Below are 20,162 nucleotides of genomic sequence, written 5' to 3'. Positions count from 1 at the left end.
GGCGATGATGAGACTTAGTTTTGCATATGTTGACTTTTTTGTTTAACATCTTATAATTTTCACTCTCGTTTCAAACATTATATTCTATGCATTTGAAATATTATTTTTTGTCTATCATTTTTATGCCAAGGTTTATGCTCCTCATTTAGCAAGTTAGCATTCTTGATACAGAGTAGTTTTCTTATATATGATATATTTTCTCTTTTCCTCTTCCAGTCTCTCTTGCAGTTTTTCTTTGATTTTGGGGTAATTTATAGAGGAAGATGGCTGTTAATCAAAATTTGTCTCTTTCTTGAGCTTTGCTTGAGTTTAGGTACAATGTAGAAAGTTTGTTGCAGAGTGGCTCTTGGTTGGCCTTTTGAATTTAAAGAAGTAAAACTTTGGTCTCCTCTTTTTTTTTTTTTTGGCTCACTTTGGATTTTGTATATCTAATACATTGAGATGAAATTTGGTAAAATTGTGGTAATAAGGACGTACATTGACAACTATATAAGGGTCCATTAACTCTTTTTAAAGGATGGACTCTTACAATGAAGCTAGTAAAAGAGATTGAATTGATTACTGTAAAAACTGCCAAAACATTAATCATGGATTGATTGTGAACTGATATGCTTCTCTTCCTTACTTTACAGATGAGAGGTATTGTTGATTGTATGACTGCTTTACCTTTTTACACATGAGTAGGAGTACAGAATTGAGCCAATTAATCGGTTGTTGATTTTTTTTGGAAATTCACTTCGTATTATTACTGGTGGATACAAATAAACTGGTGGCAGTAGTTAGTTATGCAACTGCTTGTCATAGTAGTCAACTTTATGGACTTAATTGCTCTTAACATTTTTTTCCTTTCAGGTTAGTCAAGATGAGTTATCATAGCAAAAGAACAAGGGCAGCTGGCCTTGCAGCCACAAATGCACCAGATACAGTTTCAAATAAGGCTCCAAAATTGGTATCATCACAACCACTACAAAAAGAGCCTAAAGCTTCAATACCTTCTACCTCAGTCCAAAAATCAGGGGAAGCTAATGGTAGATAGGGACCATTTACCCTACGAAACACTCAAAACCCACCTTCATCTCCCATTACTAATATAAGTACACAACCTCCACCCCCAAAAAGCAATCCAATATGGAAGAAACCACTCATCAATAATGTACCAAGTTCTCTTAGCAACACTAGAACTCAAGACCTCCCTTTATCTTCAAATACTAGCTAGCACAAGTAAACCTCAAAAAAGCATTCCTACAATGAGAAACCCAACTAATGTAATAAACCCTCCAAGCGTAACTAAGACTCACAACTTCCCATCATCTTCTACACAGAACACCTCTACCGTTCCTCAAAAAATTCCACCTCATAAGCTATCAAAACCACCTATATTCCCTTCTACTTCCCATACTTCTCATCAAACATTTTTACAAGAAATGCAAGATGATCATACTGCAAATAAGGATAAAGAGAAGCATGCATGTGGTGGAGCAGCAAAAGAAAAATCTAAAATTTTCAAGCTTCGACGTCGTGCATCGCTTCCCGAATGGATCGGTGCAATTGAGTATGATGACAAAGAAGAGGTTCTAACTATTTGTACATACCTATTATTATTTATTTTACATTGATATGTTTGTGTATTGATCATGAAATTAACTGGTAAAATTTAAATTTTTTAAAAATCGCATACTGGCAGCCTTATTTCTAATATGGCAACACAATGTGTCACCATGTTATTACATTGCTCTCTTGCACTAATTTTCATACTAAGCTAGGTTCTTTTATTTTATGTGTTGTGTCATTGATACAATCACTATTTGATTCTCTTTTTTCATAGATAATGATTGTAAGAAGCGATTAATTAGTGGACCCATTCCGCAAATTGAGGTTTGGAATAACAATGGTGTTAAATATATTGTGCATTTCAATGATTTTTGCCAACCAATTCGAAAAGGTGGGCATATATTGGTCCAATTCCTTGGTAGCATTGCAAAAGAAGAGCGTTTCTTCCCACTTTCAGAGAAGACTTGGCTTAAGTTGGACGCCTCTTTTAAGAGGGACATCAGTAAAGCAATAAGGGTATATATTCCATTTATCACTTAGTTAAATTTTTTTTTGGATTATTATATACATTTTCTCATGGAATTATGTTTTATTAAGGACCGCTTTGTGATCCCCGATGAGGAGAAGTATTACACCCAAGCTCTACAGCGTGTTGATAAAGTTTGGAGGAATTATAAGCATGATATTAAGAAACGATACTTTAAACCAGATGAGAAATCAATAACAGAAATTGTTGATAATCCCCCAAATGGAGTTAGCAAGAGTAATTGGGTTAATTTGGTTAACTACTGGAATTCAGAGAGAGGGAAAGTAAGTATTTATCATATGAATGTTACAACTATCGCAATGAAATCAAATATTCTGTTTCATTTTTCTCCATTATAAATTTTAAAAGTTGTATGAATTATTGCAGGAATTGTCTGAAATCAGAAAAGAGGCAAGAGCATCTCTAAACCAAATTCATAATTCTGGTGGTACAAGCTTTGCGAATAGACGTGCTGATTATGTATGATTTTTTTACCCATTGATTACAAATATAATGCATAGTGATGCATAAAACTGTGGTTGGCATTTTTTGAAAACAATTCCATATGTAACCTATATATCTCTATTATTCTAATTTATAGGAAGATGAGCACGGAGAAGAAATGAGCCTATTTGAACTATATATCTCTATTATTCTGATTTTTGATAATTTGACTCTTAACATATACATGTGTCATATATGTTGTGCAGGAAGATGTTAAGGCTAAGGTTGAAAGCTTAATGCTTGCATACCCTGATGGTTCAAAGTCGCGTATTGAAATAGAGAATGAAGCTTTTGAGGCTACACTGTATGGTGGACAGATTCCTGAAAAACCACAAGGCTTCGGTTTTGGAGTTCGAAGTGGAGACCTTTATGGGGTCATGGTGCACTTAGAAAAGAAGGGATTGGAAAAGGAAGTAGAGTTGTGGAATTGGGGAACATGTCATCGGAGGTATCAAGTTTGAAAGAAGAAAATAAGGAGCTTCATAAGCAAAATGAAGAGATAAAAGGAAAGTGTGATGAGAACACAAAGCTACTTAAGACAATGACAACATTATTTTCTCAAGTTTTAGAATCCATTCGTAGTGGAGAAGGTTCATCACAACTTCTAGATACTGCACAACTAGCCTTGCGTATGGCTAACCCTCAGGTAATTATTTATGCCACTGGATTCTATTTAATTATTTATGTTGCGTTATCATTTAGTTGGGTGTTTCCTGGTGTTCTTGATTTGTTCATATTTTTGTAAGGATATAAATAACCAGAAATGAATATATTGGGTGTTTTTTGGTGGTTCTGATCTGTTCATATTTCAATGTGTTAGAACTTAATAAAAATAAAGCAGGGAGTAGGAAGTGGAGTAGGTGAGGCAATCAACGCTTTGTTGTAATGCGGATCATTAGGGAGCAGGGGGTAGAGTAGACGAGGCACTTGAGCTCATAAATATGATTTGGGGCTTCCTAATTAGAAGATAAATATGATAACCACATCACATTGAGATCTGAAAATAGTTTGGTATATAAAAATGCATTGAACAGAAGAAAAAAAAAACTTGAGAACAAGTGGTCACATGACTCTTGTTATTATCCCAGTTTGCATTTAGAATTTGTATGCTTCAGTATATATGGTTGGGTTCTACTGCTAGATGGCTGCCACTGCTTGCAAGAGCTGTGTAAGTGAATGTAGATGCGGGCTTTATTCTGGAGTTGGGTTGTGGTTTGGGTGCTGTTGTGAGGGACAAGGAAGGGGTTGTCAAGGCAGTAGGGGTGCAGCAGAGTAGTACTAATTGGGAGGTAAGGGGGTAGAGTAGACGAGGCAGTTGAGCTCATAAATATGATTTGGGGCTTCCTAATTAGAAGGTAAATATGATAATCACATCACATTGAGATCTTAAAATAGTTTGGTATATATAAATGAATTGAACAAAAGGAAAAAAAAAACTTGAGAACAAGTGGTCACATGACTCTTGTTATTATCCCAGTTTGCGTCTAGTATTTGTATGCTTCAGTGTATATGGTTGGGTTCTGCTGCTAGATGGTTGTCACCGCTTGCAAGAGCTGTGTAAGTGAATGTAGATGCGGGCTTTATTTAGGAGTTGGGTTGTGGTTTGGGTGCTGTTGTGAGGGACAAGGAAGGGGTTGTCAAGGTAGTAGGGGTGCAACAGAGTAGTGCTAATTGAGAGGTAAGGGTGGCAGAAGCAAAAGCTGTGATGTGTGGGCTTCGGCTTGCTGCAAACCCGGAGTTGCGAGAGGTAATCATTAAGAGCTATTGTTTTGTAAATAATTTGAGAGCGTTTGTTTTGAGACTGATTGTTTTGTTGCAAAACTAAGGTAATGTGTTAATTATTTTTGCAAAACCTACATCCTACTAGCTGGTTCCAAGAATTTATTTCAAGTAAAATCTGATTCATAACTATACAATGTTTGCAAAAAAATGATCACTAACCTAGATTAACGTAGTATAGAAAATTATCTAATGGGATTCAAGCTGCACCAGATTGATTGGGATCATTAAGATTTAAAGCATGCAGCTACTTTGGCCATTAGCCCCTTTAATTTTTATATATATTTTTTTTATTATTTTTCTAAAAAATTTGCACTGTTATTTTATATTTATTAATTATTTTGTGGGAGTTATGTTTGTTCCCTTTACTTACCCTCCTACTGATTGTTTCGACATATATGCTGCTAAAATTCCAGACATTGCACCTTAGCCCTCTGCTGTTCAGTTTCATTCAAGTAGCTTATTTTGCTAACATCAGGCTTTTGAACTATATCTTCTCTCCCTGCCAACTAGTGAAGTCTATCATATATACTTATCCTAAGTTTGCTTTATATTATAGTTTATGTGCTTGTAAGTTAAACTTAAATCACATACAGTGGCTGCTTAAGTGCTCTATGTGTCTATCTTTTGCTCTGATGGCTGTTATCGGTAACTCTATGATCTAATATATACTATCTCGCGTTTGTGTTAAAAAAAAGTGGGATTTATGTTTGTTATATATGTACAGAAAATTACTTACATTTTTTAATATCAATTTCAGGTGTCTAATGACTCCGTAGACCATGGAGGCGGGAGATATGAATCAAGGGATGCTTAGCTCGTTTAACCATTGACTCAGATTAGGAAACTTGTAATTATATTATTTGGCAAGATTTGAATGGTTTTTGAGATGACCATAGATTCAACAGGTTGAAGATCATATATTTTAGCTTTGAGGTTGTCTTTTGGATTCTGAAATTAGCTAAGAATAATTATGTAGTAGTTCAAACATATTATATGATAAGCTTTACTTTAAATTTTATGGTACGATGTATTATAATTATTTTAGACTATATATTTTGGACGTACGTACTATTATTATTAATTATATTACCTAGCCTCTTAATTTGTGATTTTTTTTTTCAAAATTGCAAATTCGGATTAGTATTTATACATATTGAAATATTCCATTGTCCTAATATAGAATTTTAGAAAAAAAGGGAACTCGAATTCTCGACGCTTTTAAACGTCCATCTAATATCCCGCCAACACTTGCTATGAGCCGCGAAAAATAAAACTGCCTACATTGAACTGCATCGACAACGAAATACTTCGATAGTTAAAAGTGTCGATATTGTCGACGCTTTAAAGCGTCAAATAAATATTTAGACAGGCAAAAGTGTCGACAGTATTGACGCCTAAAAGCGTCTAGAATTCTCGACGGCCAAAATCTCGACGCTTTACCAAAGCGTCGAGAATTAATTTTTCGACGCTTTTTGCCGTCGAGAATATGGAAAAAAGCGTCGAGATTGAGCGGGTTTTGTAGTAGTGGGTGCTGCAACCGCGGCTGGGTGGCGCAGCCATAGCGATTACCTCACCGGTGGTGGTCCAGGAGGGAGGGTGGGCTGGGCACTGGTCGGACAGGGGCAGCGCAGCAGTGCACCACCCCGTTGTGTGTGCTGCTGCTGCTGTCCTTGCGTCGCTGCAGGGGCAGCGTACACCGCAAGGTGTACTGCCACCGTGGCTGGCTTCGGCTGGCCACACCACGGTGGCTGACACTATTTTCTAAAAAAAAAATTATTTTATTTTATTTTGGATAAAATCAGTTTTTAAAATTAAAAAAAAAATTAAGGGCTTGTTTGGCATCGATTTTGGTTTTCAATTTTCTGTTTTTTTGAAAACCAAAAACAGGAAACAAGAAAAGGTGTTTCTACTTTTCTGTTGTCAGTTTTCTAAATTATCATAATTTTAATAAGTTTACATAATTTTTTATTCATTATGGGACTCATATCATATACTTTTATAAAACAAAAAACCAAAAAACAGAAAACCACATCAATGCCAAACGAACCATAAAAGATAAGTTTTGATTTTGAAAAGATAATTAACAAAGTTAAAGTTGTTAATTTTGTTAAGATAGGAAAAATATGGAGCAAAAGATTCTATTTGGATAATAATTGATTAAATAATGTGATTATCCCATAATTATTTTAGGATATTAATTGATTTAAAATATGTGAATGACAAGTAATTAGGATAGAATTTTCTAAAAGTTAAGATAATCATGGAAAATAAATATAATTTATCTTCCATAATTAAAATAAGATTTGATTCTATCTCATACCTAAATTAAAATATATGATATTTTATAATTGGTTATGAATAATATATGATATTATCTAATTACAGTAATTAATTAAACATGAGATATTTAGGAGCCATGTTTCCTTTACTGTGAACATTCGATGTTGTAGTTTAGGAAAACATGATGAGTGATTTATTATATGGCATTTTATAATATATGATGTTATTTATTGCTATATAGACTAGTATGACCCATATAGATTCTAAATACGATCTGCGCATCGTTTCGTATTTTTGTAATCTAAATACGGTCTGCATACCATTAAGTATTTTTTGTAATTTATTTTATTTTATTTAAGTAGTAGATAGAATAGAATAGTATTACAGGTTGCAGTTAATCCAAGAATCCATAGAGTGGAGGCCCAAAGGAGCAAGATGGATGAGATCCATGAAGGTTCAAGTGGGAGCTTTTGCTTTATTAGTTTTCTTAGGATTAAGGGGTTGTAGGGAATATTTCAAGCGTTAAACCCCTAGCTTGAACCCCATTGTGATGATACACTAAAGTACGGTGGCGTCCAAAAGGGAAGAAGATAGAGCAAATGAGTTGCCAATAAGTTTTAGGAACTTGTAAACCGTTCACGAGGTGAAGGTTACACCCCTTAACGATCCAGGAGATCGTCAACTCCATAAGGTCTAGAACCAAATAAGGGTTCGGGGATGAAGGTACAAATTCAACCTAAAAGAGATTGAACCTGCCCTAATAATAGGCCTCTACTTTATTCTGATCGTATTCATGTGCGCTTTTTGACTAACATGCAATCATTAGGATTAACCCTAAACATGTTTAATCTATGTTGGTTGAATATTAATGCACAAACAAAACTACTATTGGCGATCACTTGAAATTATAATCATATTAACCCTAAACAAGATTATTAATTATCTTATATAAGCGTGATTACAAGTATTAAATTCCCTTTAAACATGCATAAAAAGCGTGATCAAGCAACAACAATAAAATAATCAAGCAACATAATAAATAATTATGAATAATAATTATAATAATAACAAAAATAATCATCATCAAAATAATAATAATCATAATAAAAATAATCATCATTATAACAATTATAATCCTAAAATCATAAAGTATAATCATAATAATAATCATCATGTTAAAGCATAATAATAATAACAAGATCCTGGGCATGATACTAACAAGATTAATAACAAACCCTAGCATGTCACTAAGCAATAAAAATCAAATCTCTAACCCTAACATGATACTAACAATCATAAATATTAGGAAGAACATAGGAAGCATCGTAACAATCATATTTAATATTAAAATTACCCTAGACATGATACTAGGAATATCATAATAACAACCTAGATCTACATCATAATATCAATTAAAACCATTAAAGAACTTACTTTGATGCCTCGTACCTCTTTCTAATAACAAAACACACACGTTAGTAACTTCAAGGAAAATAATAATCACACAATTAAATTAAATAATTGAAATAGAGATTTGGGACCAAACCCTCAGAAATTAAACCTTTCATGTCTAGGGCGAAGGCAACTTCGAATATGGCTAGGTGTTTCTAGATCTTGCGAATGCGGAATTTTGTATATAAAAGACTAGTTTAGAAAAGAGAAATAAAGAGATGAATGATTGATTAGAGAGAATTTTGATGAGAATTAGCGAATGATTAAAGAGAATGAAAGAGAATTGAAAACTGGTTGTCGGTGAATGAAAACGGAGTTTTTACGTCGTTATTTATAGAGAAAATCAGCCAAAAAGATAAAATTAACAAAACAGAGTATTGGCGCACGAAAAACAGAGCTGGCGCCAGCCTTAGCGCTAGGCGCCAGGCCTCGTTCCAGGCGCCAATGAAAGGAATGGTGTCCTTCGAACAAGTGTACTATTCCGTTAGTGTGTTCAGAATTATTAGAAAGCTAATATATTCAATGAGGTCAAGTGATCGGAATGCCTGGGTGGAGGCCGCTTCCCATCAGTAATATTAATGAATAATTAATATTACAGCTTAATCTTGACTGAACCCTTTGGGTCACACCCAAGCATTCAACAAACCGAACCGACGAATTAATTCGGAAGGAATTAATGAGTCAATCAATCAATCAATCAATCAAAGCCTTAATCCCAAAAGTGGGGTCGGCTAACATGAACCAAATATGATTATTCCGTGTAGTCATCAACATAAATCTTTCTCCTCCATCCCTTACGATCCAAAACTTCATCCTCACGTAAATCCATGCACTTCATATCCTTCCTCACTCCTTCCAACCAAGTCATTTTTGGTCTCCCTCTTCCTCGTTTAATCCCTCCATGATCCCACTCTTCCACTCTTCGCACCGGTGCACCCACGGGTCTCCGTCTTACATGTCCAAACCAACGCAGACGATTTTCCCTTAATTTATCTGCAATGTCTGCCACACCTACTTTCTTGCGAATAACCTCATTTCTGATTCTATCTCTTAAAGTGTTTCCACACATCCACCTTAACATGCGCATTTCCGTAACCTCCATCTTTTTAATATGCTCTTTCTTAGAAGCCCAACATTCTGTACCATAGAGCAACACTGGTCTTATGGCAGTCCTGTAGAATTTTCCCTTCAACTGTAGGGGAATGCTGCGGTCGCATAACACTCCCGTGGCCGCTCTCCATTTAAGCCACCCTGACTTAATTCTGTGGGTTACGTCTTGATCAATGTCACCATTCTTCTGGATGATCGACCCAAGATACTTAAAACATTCACTCATGGTCAAATCCTTTCCATCCAAACTCACCACTTCATTGCTTGTCCCCCTCTGAGTGCCAATACGACATACCAAATATTCAGTCTTACTCCGACTTAGCTTAAACCCTCTAGCTTCCAACCTTTGCCTCCATTGCTCCAACTTAACATTAACCCCGTCCTTAGTCTCATCCACCAAAACGATATCATCCGCGAACAACATACACCATGGAACCTCATCTTGAAATGGTCTAGTTAATTCATCTAGAACCGTTGCAAAAAGAAAAGGGCTTAATGCAGACCCTTGATGCAATCCGATTGTAATAGGGAAATCTTTTGTCAACCCTCCGCATGTCCTCACATTTGTTGACACATCCCGATACATATCCTTAACTAGGTCTACATACCTTCGTGGGATACCTTTCTTCAACATTGCCCACCAAAGTATCTCTCTTGGCACCTTGTCATATGCCTTCTCTAAATCAATAAATACCATATGAAGATCTTTCTTCTTTACCCTATAAAACTCCATCATTTGTCTTATCAAATGGATTGCCTCCATAGTAGATCTCCATAGTAGATCAAATGGAAGGAATTAATGAGTCGACCGAGTAATATTTATTTAGACGTTGGAAATTCGAGCTTAGAGCGTCGAAACCGAGCGTCGGAAGTCGAGTCAAAAAATAGTGAAAGACGAGACGAGAAATAGTAATAAATCAACAAAAGACCAAAATACCCCTAGCATCGGAATGCCCAAGCAAACCGAGTGCTAAGGGCGTATGGCCTAGCATGGTGGCTAGCATGCGCACCAAGCCGAGCCTAGGCTGGCTGGTGCGTGCTAGCGCACCCATGCTAGCATCGCAAGGCTAGGCGCTGCCTAGTGCGTGCTAGCATGCTAGGCACAACCTTGTGCGCGCAATGGCTAGCAAGCCATGCCGCAACAAGCTGCAGCAGCTAGCACGCTAGGCACGCCAGCTCGCCACAGCTAGCAGCAGCATGGCTAGGCCATTGCTTGCTTCCTAGCAGCGCTGGCCAAGGCACAAGGCCAGCAGCAGCCCGCACTAGCATGCTGGGCTTGCTGGCCAGCAGCGCCTGGCAGCCCGCATGCGAGTGTTGGGCCTGCTGGGCTTGCTGGGCGTGGCTGCCACGGACAGCAGCACATGGCAACCCACCTTGGCTGCCTTGGTGCCCAAGGATGGGTGCCATGTGGCTTGTGGTCCTTGAGTGTGTGTGGAGTGAGGTGGCCGGTTATGGGAGAGGGTGTGGGGAGCAAGTTTGGCCCCCCCCCCCCTTATCCAAGTGGTCCTCACCTAACCACTCACATGAGCTTGCCACTTGTTGATTTATTACTAGCTTGATTATTAATTTTATTTTAGCTTTAAAATAAAATGGAAAAATCATACTATCCCACATTGATGGGAGAGTAAATGATACTCCCATCATTTCCTATAAATACCCAAGTATGGGCATTAGGAATGATGCTTGAGTAAGAGTTAAAAAAGGCATCACAATTAGTGAAAACCTTTGAACTCAATATAATTACTCGGGTTTTATTGGTTGGGTCTTGCTTACCCCCAAGACATTGGACCTAGTCGGTTTTGTTGGTGCGGGTGGACTTCGTTGGAGGTCTCCGTGTGAGCGGGACTTGAAGCTTTCAAGTAAGAGCTCATTTTGGAGCGAAGCACGCGTCAAAGGTAATTAGCTTATCTTAATCTCGTAATTAATTTAATTATGTTTATGGTTTTATTTATTGCTAGTGCGGTCTTGTTTTTGGGTTTGTTTCCGCGGTGAGTCGGACTCACCAAACCCCAACAGCGGTATCGGAGCCTCGCTCGTTTATTTTTAAAATCATAATATTTTCAAGGTGTTTTTATGGCTTAATTTTTCTGGTTTTAAGTTTCTAATTAGATTAGTAACTCGTTTTTCCAATTTTTACCTCGTATTAGAGCTGTCTTCAGCTCCCGAACCCAGATTTCGACCCAAAAATAGTGAATTTTGGGTGGAAAAGGCGTTCTGGAAATGGTTTTATCTTTTCAGGACTCTGTTTTTAGCCAAAAAACGACCAGAAATGCATTTTTTGAGGGATTTTTCGTTTTGACGAAAAATTTTAAGTCTTTCTAACCTTGAAAATTGATTGCATATTTATGGTGGTTATGTATTTGGTTCTTTCCTTAATTTATATGCAATTTTTAGACCACTTTTAGCATGATTACTTGGTAGTAATTGGTGCTTGAAAGTTTGGTTTTATTTTTTCACATAATTGCAAATTAATTGCATTAAGTGTGAAATTGTTGTTCTTTGTTGCTTCCAAGTACTAAAGATTCAATCTTTATTTATGATAAGTGATTGAAACTTTGAGTTACTAAATTCCATGAATTTTGGTTAAACTTTGTTGATTTAATCATTTTTTAGTTGATTGGAATCATAAAGTTTAAAACTTGTGATTGAAATTAGTTTATCTTCATATTGGAAGATATAATTTTTCATGAAGTCACAAGTATTAAAGTTGGAGTCTTTATTGAACTTATGTTCATTTTTCCAACTCCCTTTTATTTTGTCAAAATCTCAAGATTAATTTAAAATGATTAAATTAATAGTGAGAATTGCCCTAATTTATTTCATTACACCAAGTTAAACCAATTTTATAAAAGAATGGTTCTTGGAAATAAATTTGGTTAATTGCTTTTGGATGAATTATTTAAGTTGGACTTGTAATTTTTCATTTTTCCTCAAAATTGATTCTAAAATTAATTTAGAATTGATTTATAATGTCACACACAAAATCGATAATTTTCGAAACATTAGCACGCAACACGAGGCCTAAGAGCCCCGAGCTAGCTCTCGGCCAGCTAGGCTGCTCACGCAACCCATATGTGGCTGCCGAGGCTGCTGGGCGCTTCGTTCTTAGGTGCGTGGTGCTGTGCGTCTGTGTGTGCGAAGAAGGGCGTGGGCTGCTGCTCGCTGCCAGCAGCAAGCAGCAGCATGGCGCAGCAGCAACATAAGGCTGTGCGCGCTGTGCATGCTGCTACGCTTGGCTGGGCTGGGCGTAGCGCATGCGAGCACAAGCAGCCCACATGCATGCTTGGTGTTGCGGGGGTGCGCATGGGCATACTACGTGCTTGTTGTATGGTACGTACAATCCCATAATTGGCACAATAACCCCGGGTTATTAAGGCGATGCTATTTTAAAGTTAATTTTAGCGTTGCTTAATATGTAATAAGGGTATTTTTTTTTTTTTGGACTCTAAGTCTTAGTGCTAGGCACTTAGACATTTTGGAATACGTATTTTGCTTAAATTATCGTTTTAATTATTTTAATTATTTTGTTTATTTAATTAAAAGTTTTGGAGGCTAGGCCTCGGTTTTTTAGCGACATTTGCAAAAATTAATTTTGGCAAATATTTGGGTTCACCGACTTAATTAATTGGATTAGTTAAGTTGGATGCGGAATTTAGTGGAAGCGTCTCTTAGTTATTTCCATAACCGGTTAAAACAACTTTGACTAGTTTAATTAGGCGTGTTAATTGGATTAACCACCTAGATTAGTTACTAGTTCTCGCGCGTTTTATGCATTGTTACTTGTTTCTCATTGTAAAATGCATGGGCCATTCACAGATAGTGAATGGATGAATGGAATGTAAAATTCTCTCACAGGTTTTATGAAATGGCAACTAGTGGGGCTCGATGAGGATAGAAAATACGGACTGTGATCCGTGATGTATTTTTGTAAATCTAAATACGGTCTGCGAACCGTTGAGTATTTTTGTACCTTAATATTTAGATTAGTCCTAATCGTAGATACTAGCAATTGTAATATTTTGGTCAAGTCTTGAAGACGGGGTTCTTAGAAGACAAAGCCATGAAGTTGCAAATGAAGACCTTTTGAAGACTTGAAGATCTCAAGGGGTCATGCTAGTTGCCAAATGCATCTCTATTTATGTTTTCGATATATATTTATGTTTATATATATATGAATTATATGTTAGATGCATGTTTAGGATTTCGAATGTTGAGATGATTAATTAATTTCACTTAAATCAACCAACATAGAAACCCTAGGTCCCTAAAATATTGAGTAAAACTTGCCATTCCAAAACACACTTACCAACCGAACGAGGGTAGTGGTGGGCTATGCCAAAGCGAGGCATCACTACTTCTCCAAGGAACGTAAGGCATACCGGGTATGCAAGGTGGTTTTGGTTATACTCAACGATATGAGTGATGGAGTCCTAACATGTCGTGGCAAAGTGAATAAATTGTTTAGAGAGCATTGGATGCGACGATTTATTCAACCAAGAGTGGCTTGGAGCCATTAGCAAAGCGTTGCTTACCTTAGGAGATTGAGTGTTAAGACAAGCCAAAGCATGCTTAACCACTCTTTGTTTCTTTGGATCTTGGAATCGACTTATTCTCACCTTAAATAGGGACAATCTTTAATGTGTTAATAAGACGTTTTAAATAAGTTTGATTAAAATGCATTAATTCAATCTTATTTAAGTATAATGAATGGTTTTTTATTTCAAATTCTTTCAATTGTAGAATCATGTCTTCAACTAATGTCAACGAACTTATGCTCCCGAAATTGCCTGAAAAGTTGCCAATTTCTCTGAACTTGGTAAACTTTAAGGAATGGGAAGAGGAACTCCAAAAGACCCTCCAAAATTGCTACCTAGACCACATTCTGGACACTCAAATCCCGAGTTTCTACTCAAAGGGGATTATGAGTGATGAGGCACATGAGGTATGGAGTGTGGATTGTAAAAGAGTTTCCAGACTCATGGCAAACTCCATCCCGGTACAATGGAAGGGGAAGTTCTCCAACTATTTTCCAGACATGATGCTCAAAGCTCTAGAAGATGTAGTCAATTTGAGAGTCACCAAAAGTACCAGAGGCAACTATGATGGACTTATGGAAGATGTGACTAGGTCACTCTCGAACATGAGGATCAAGCCACCGCAAGATGGGTGTCTCACGAAAGAGAGACAAGAAGTATGGGCTAAGGTCTATAATGCAAGACTTACACCCGGGATGGCACTTCAAGCTCATGTGCTCAACATGGCAAGGCTATTCACCCATCTGGAGCTAATTGGCAAACCAGTGGACGATGAGCAAGCGACTCTCATGCTACTAAGCTCACTCCATTCGGGGTATGTTGCATTAAAGATGCGACTTACGGCCAAGCGGAACAAACTGTCCTTGATGGAAGTTGTTCAAGAGCTCCAGAAAACCTATTCTTGCAAGAAGGCTAAGGTTGCTCTAAGACCAAAGAAGAAGGAGTTCAAGAACAAAGCTAAGATGCGCTGCTTCTATTGTAGTAGACCCGGACACTACAAAAGAGAATGTAGCATGTATCTAGAAGATGAGGCGAAAAGAAAAGTAACCTCAATCTCAGGTATCATCTTTACACTTGAACATAAGCCATTTATAAGGTATTAGATACTGGAAAATTGGCTCACTATATGCTCCTGTTTCAGGAACAAAATTAGCGGTGCTTTTCAAGTGGATATGAGTACACAAGTGGAAGAAGAAGATAATCTTTCAAATAAAGCTTGTAATCTCATATTTTGTCTAGATTTAAAACTTGTTTAGTTTTATCTACCATATTTTGATCTTGTGGCGTTGGACGTCATTTTGAACTTGATCACAAGACATATCATCTTGTTTATATTTATGGAATGACACCTTTGTGTCTTTGGACAAATTGTTTATAATGATACCAAAAGAGCTAATACCATAGAGTCAAATCAGACTTACTTGTGGCATTATCGTCTTGGCCACATCAACATCAAACGCATCAAGAAACTTCTACAAGAAGGTGTTCTTGACTCTTTCGATTTAGAATCGTTTGAGAATTGCGAGGGATGTCTATCAGGCAAGATGATTAAACAGCCATTCTCCAAGTTGGGAGAAAGGGCAAGTGACTTATTGGGTCTTATACATAACGATGTATGTGGACCAATGAGCTCAACCACAAGAAATGGACATCGATATTTCATCACTTTCACAGAAGACTATAGTAGATATGGTTATGTCTACCTCATGTCGCATAAATCTGAATCATTTGAAAAGTTCAAAGAATTTCATAGTGAAGTTGAAAATTAGCTTGGCAAGAAAATCAAAGCCCTTCGATCGGATCGAGGTGGTGAATACTTGAGCCAAGAATTCAATGACCATCTGAAAGTAAAGGGTATACTTTCAGAATTGACACCTCCAGGAAATCCTCAATGGAACGGAGTATCCGAAAGGAGAAATCGGACCTTGTTAGACATGGTACGATCAACAATGGGTCTTAGTGATCTTCCTATCTCTTTCTGGGGACACGCACTTCTAACTGCGACACTAACACTGAACCGTGCTCCATCAAAAGCTGTAGAAAAGACTCCATATGAATTATGGACGAAGAAACCTCCTAGGTTATCTTTTCTAAAGATATGGGGATACGAAGCATATGTCAAGAAATTGATTTCTGACAAACTTCATCCCAAATCTGATAAGGTTTACTTTGTGGGCTACCCAAAAGAAACCAAAGGGTATTACTTCTACAACAAATTGGAGAACAAAGTGTTTGTTGCTCGCGATGGTGTCTTTTTGGATAAGGAGCACCTTTCCAAAACGACAAGTGGGAGGAAAATCGAACTCGACGAAGTTCGTGAGGATGAGCAACAAAATCATAATGACAGTCAAAGTGCTCAAACATCATCTGTTGACGCAAGTCAAAATGATCAAAATGTGCAAAGTCGAACCGACAATACAAATGCTCAATCCATTACCCTACGTAGGTCTCAGAGGCCGAGATCTCAAACTGATAGATATCTTGGTTTAGTATTAACCGAGAATCAGGACATCCTGATTATGGATGAAGATGAACCGGCAACCTACAAGCAAGCGATGGCAAGCACTGACTCTGCTAAATGGCAAGAGGCCATGAGATCTGAAATGGATTCGATGTTTGAAAATCAAGTCTGGGACTTGGTTGACTTACCCGAAGGTTATACACCTATCGGATGTAAGTGGATTTTCAAGTTGAAAACCGACAAAGATGGAAATGTATTCATTTACAAAGCCAGATTGGTGGCAAAAGGTTACAGACAAGTTCATGGTATTGATTACGATGAAACCTTTTCACTTGTCGCAATGCTTAAATCCGTTCGGATCCTCCTAGCGATTGCTGCATATTACAATTATGAAATATGGCAGATGGACGTCAAAACCGCCTTCCTTAATGGTTATTAGGAAGAAACTGTGTATATGACACAGCCTGAAGGTTTTGCCGACCAAAACAATGCTAGGAAAGTTTGTAAGCTTAAGAAGTCTATTTATGGATTAAAGCAAGCAAGCAGAAGTTGGAATCTGCGATTCGATGAAGCCATCAATAAGTTTGGTTTTATCAAGAATCCAGATGAATCTTGTGTTTACAAGAAGGTCAGTGGGAGTGACATCGCCTTCCTAGTCTTATATGTCGATGACATATTGCTCATTGGAAACAACATTCCGTTGTTAGAGTCTGTAAAGGCCTGGCTTGGAAAGTGCTTCTCAATGAAAGACTTGGGAGAGGCTCAGTACATACTAGGCATCAAGATCTATAAGGATAAATCGAAAAGGATGATTGGATTGAGTCATACTTATATTGATAAGGTACTTGCTCGATTAGGCATGGAGGAGGCCAAGCGAGGTCACCTGCCAATGTCACATGGCATAACCCTAAGCAAGAAGCAGTGTCCACAGACACCTGATGAGCGGGTAAGAATGAATCAGATTCCATATGCTTCGCTTATTGGATCGATCATGTATGCCATGATAGGTACTAGGCCAAATGTATCGTATGCCTTGAGTGCTACGAGCCGTTACCAATCAGACCCAGGAGAGGCGCATTGGACTGCGGCCAAAAATATCCTAAAGTACATGAAAAGGAACAAGGATAAATTCCTGGTGTATGGTGGTGTAGAGGATTTAGTTGTGGAAGGTTATACCGACGCAAGCTTCCAGACGGACAAAGACGATTTCAAATCGCAATCTGGATATGTGTTCTGTCTAAATGGAGGGGCGTTTAGTTGGAAGAGCGCAAAGCAAAGTACAACTGCAGATTCTACAACTGAAGCCGAATACTTAGCAGCTGCTGAAGCAGCTAAGGAGGCTGTTTGGATTCGTAAGTTCGTTGGTGAACTTGATGTTGTACCCTCTATAAAGGGTCCAATAGCCCTCTACTGTGACAACAATGGAGCTATTGCTCAGGCTAGAGAGCCTAGGGAACATCAGAAGGTCAAACATGTCAAGCGGCGATTTCACATGATTCGAGAATGGAAATCAGAGGGTTAAATCAGAATTTGCAAAGTTGGAACGGATGACAATGTAGCCGATCCACTTACTAAACCTTTGCCTCAAGTGAAGCACAACAAGCACATTGAGGCAATGGGAATCAAGCATGTAGGAGACTGGCTTTGATTTCCTTGTTTAGTGTTTTAGTTAATTTTGAGAAAAATTAATGTAAGACGCTAAGGAAAACCATTCAAGTTTTGGAGTAATATAAAATTTCATGCAATATTTTATTACTCTATTATGCTATTTAATTGTGGTTTAGGATTAAATAATGAGTCCATTCGATTATGAGAATATTCAAAATAGGGTATCAAGACCAGTCTTGGTAAGGAAACACCTATTAAGTGAACATTAAATATTATAATCGAAAATTATCCCTAATCAAGGTCATTAAAACGATGGATGATTAATGACCGATTGAGATTAGTGTGTAGTTTGATTTATAGCACCGTTTCATGTGCTACAAGGACATAATTGTCATAAATCATTTGCACAGGTATTGGTTTAGAACCATACTGGATCGACCTATGAGAATACTTTAAGAAATTAAAAAATTTGTCATAAGTATACTTCTCATTATGGCTATCGGAACCTATTTCCTCGACCATGAGTGTTGTGAGTTCTCTTGTTTGAGTACTAGTTCGCTTTGATGTTGTCAAACGTCTGCCGTAATAGGGGATTATAACGGCAACACTCGGGCGACTAGGTCCTCTCAGTAAGAGGAGCTACATTTCAAGACAGGGAATGTCCCCCTACTAAAATAGGGAAGATGTCTTTGTTGTATACAAGGCCTCTCATAGAGCGAGACTGTAAAATGCATGGCCGTGCTCGGATGGATTTTAGAAATCATATGTTTATTGACAGTCGGACTCGGAATCGGGAAACACTTCTGGACGTAATAAGGATGACAAAATAAATCTTACCTTATAGTTCATGAAGAGACATTAAGAGACATAGGAAAAAGGTTGTACACAAAATGCGCACTTGTCCGGAAGGACAAGTGGGAGATTGAAAGGAATGGTGTCCTTCGAACAAGTGTACTATTCCGTTAGTGGGTTCAGAATTATTAGAAAGCTAATATATTCAGTGAGGTCAAGTGATCGGAATGCCTGGGTGGAGGCCGCTTCCGATCAGTAATATTAATGAATAATTAATATTACAACTTAATCTTGACTGAACCCTTCGAGTCACATCCAAGCATTCAACAAACCAAACCGATGAATTAATTCGGAAGGAATTAATGAGTCGACCGAGTAATATTTATTTAGACGTCGGAAATTCGAGCTTAGAGCGTCGAAACCGAGCGTCGGAAGTCGAGTCGAAAAATAGTGAAAGACGAGACGAGAAATAGTAATAAATCAACAAAAGACCAAAATACCCCTAGCATCGGAATGCCCAAGCAAACCGAGTGCTAAGGGCGTATGGCCTAGCATGGTGGCTAGCATGCGCACCAAGCCGAGCCTAGGCTGGCTGGTGCGTGCTAGCGCACCCATGCTAGCATCGCAAGGCTAGGTGCTGCCTAGTGCGTGCTAGCATGCTAGGCACAGCCTTGTGTGCGCAATGGCTAGCAAGCTATGCCGCAACAAGCTGCAGCAGCTAGCACGCTAGGCGCGCTAGCTCGCCACAGCTAGCAGCAGCATGGCTAGGCCATTGCTTGCTACCCAGCAGCGCTGGCCAAGGCACAAGGCCAGCAGCAGCCCGCACAAGCATGCTGGGCTTGCTGGCCAGCAGCGCCTGGCAGCCCGCATGCGAGTGCTGGGCCTGCTGGGCTTGCTGGGCGTGGCTGCCACAGACAGCAGCACATAGCAGCCCACCTTGGCTGCCTTGGTGCCCAAGGGTGGGTGCCATGTGGCTTGTGGTCCTTGAGTGTGTGTGGAGTGAGGTGGCCGATTATGGGAGAGGGTGTGGGGAGCAAGTTTGGTTCCCCCCCCCCCTTCTCCAAGTGGTTCTCACCTAACCACTCACATGAGCTTGCCACTTGTTGATTTATTACTAGCTTGATTATTAATTTTATTTTAGCTTTAAAATAAAATGGAAAAATCATACTATCCCACATTGATGGGAGAGTAAATGATACTCCCATCATTTCCTATAAATACCCAAGTATGGGCATTAGGAATGATGCTTGAGTAAGAGTTGAAAAAGGCATCACAATTAGTGAAAACCTTTGAACTCAATATAATTACACGGGTTTTATTGGTCGGGTCTTGCTAACCCCAAGACATTGGACCTAGTCGTTTTTGTTGGTGTGGGTGCACTTCGTTGGAGGTCTCCGTGTGAGCGGGACTTGAAGCTTTCAAGTAAGAGCTCATTTTGGAGCGAAGCACGCGTCAAAGGTAATTAGCTTATCTTAATCTCGTGATTAATTTAATTATATTTATGGTTTTATTTATTGCGAGTGCGGTCTCTTTTTTGGGTTTGTTTCCGCGGTGAGTCGGA

At 38.3% G+C, this 20,162-nt stretch overlaps 1 long non-coding RNA gene and 1 pseudogene across 1 annotated transcript; one reads left to right on the top strand and one right to left on the bottom strand.

Annotated features, from left to right (window-relative positions):
* LOC145556772 (aspartic proteinase CDR1-like) overlaps nt 1–20,162 on the bottom strand; it is a 171,305-nt pseudogene that overhangs the window by 73,849 nt on the left and 77,294 nt on the right.
* LOC145556635 (uncharacterized) lies at nt 2,974–5,472 on the top strand. Its single transcript, XR_014091914.1, has 2 exons — nt 2,974–3,227; nt 5,121–5,472. It is a non-coding gene; the product is annotated as an uncharacterized LOC145556635 (long non-coding RNA).

The sequence above is a fragment of the Chenopodium album genome, chromosome 1, assembly GCF_948465745.1.
Source record: "Chenopodium album chromosome 1, dcCheAlbu1.1, whole genome shotgun sequence".
Taxonomy (NCBI): domain Eukaryota; kingdom Viridiplantae; phylum Streptophyta; class Magnoliopsida; order Caryophyllales; family Amaranthaceae; genus Chenopodium; species Chenopodium album.
Note: the sequence above shows the minus strand (reverse complement) of the source record. Positions and strands in the feature narration are given on the sequence as shown.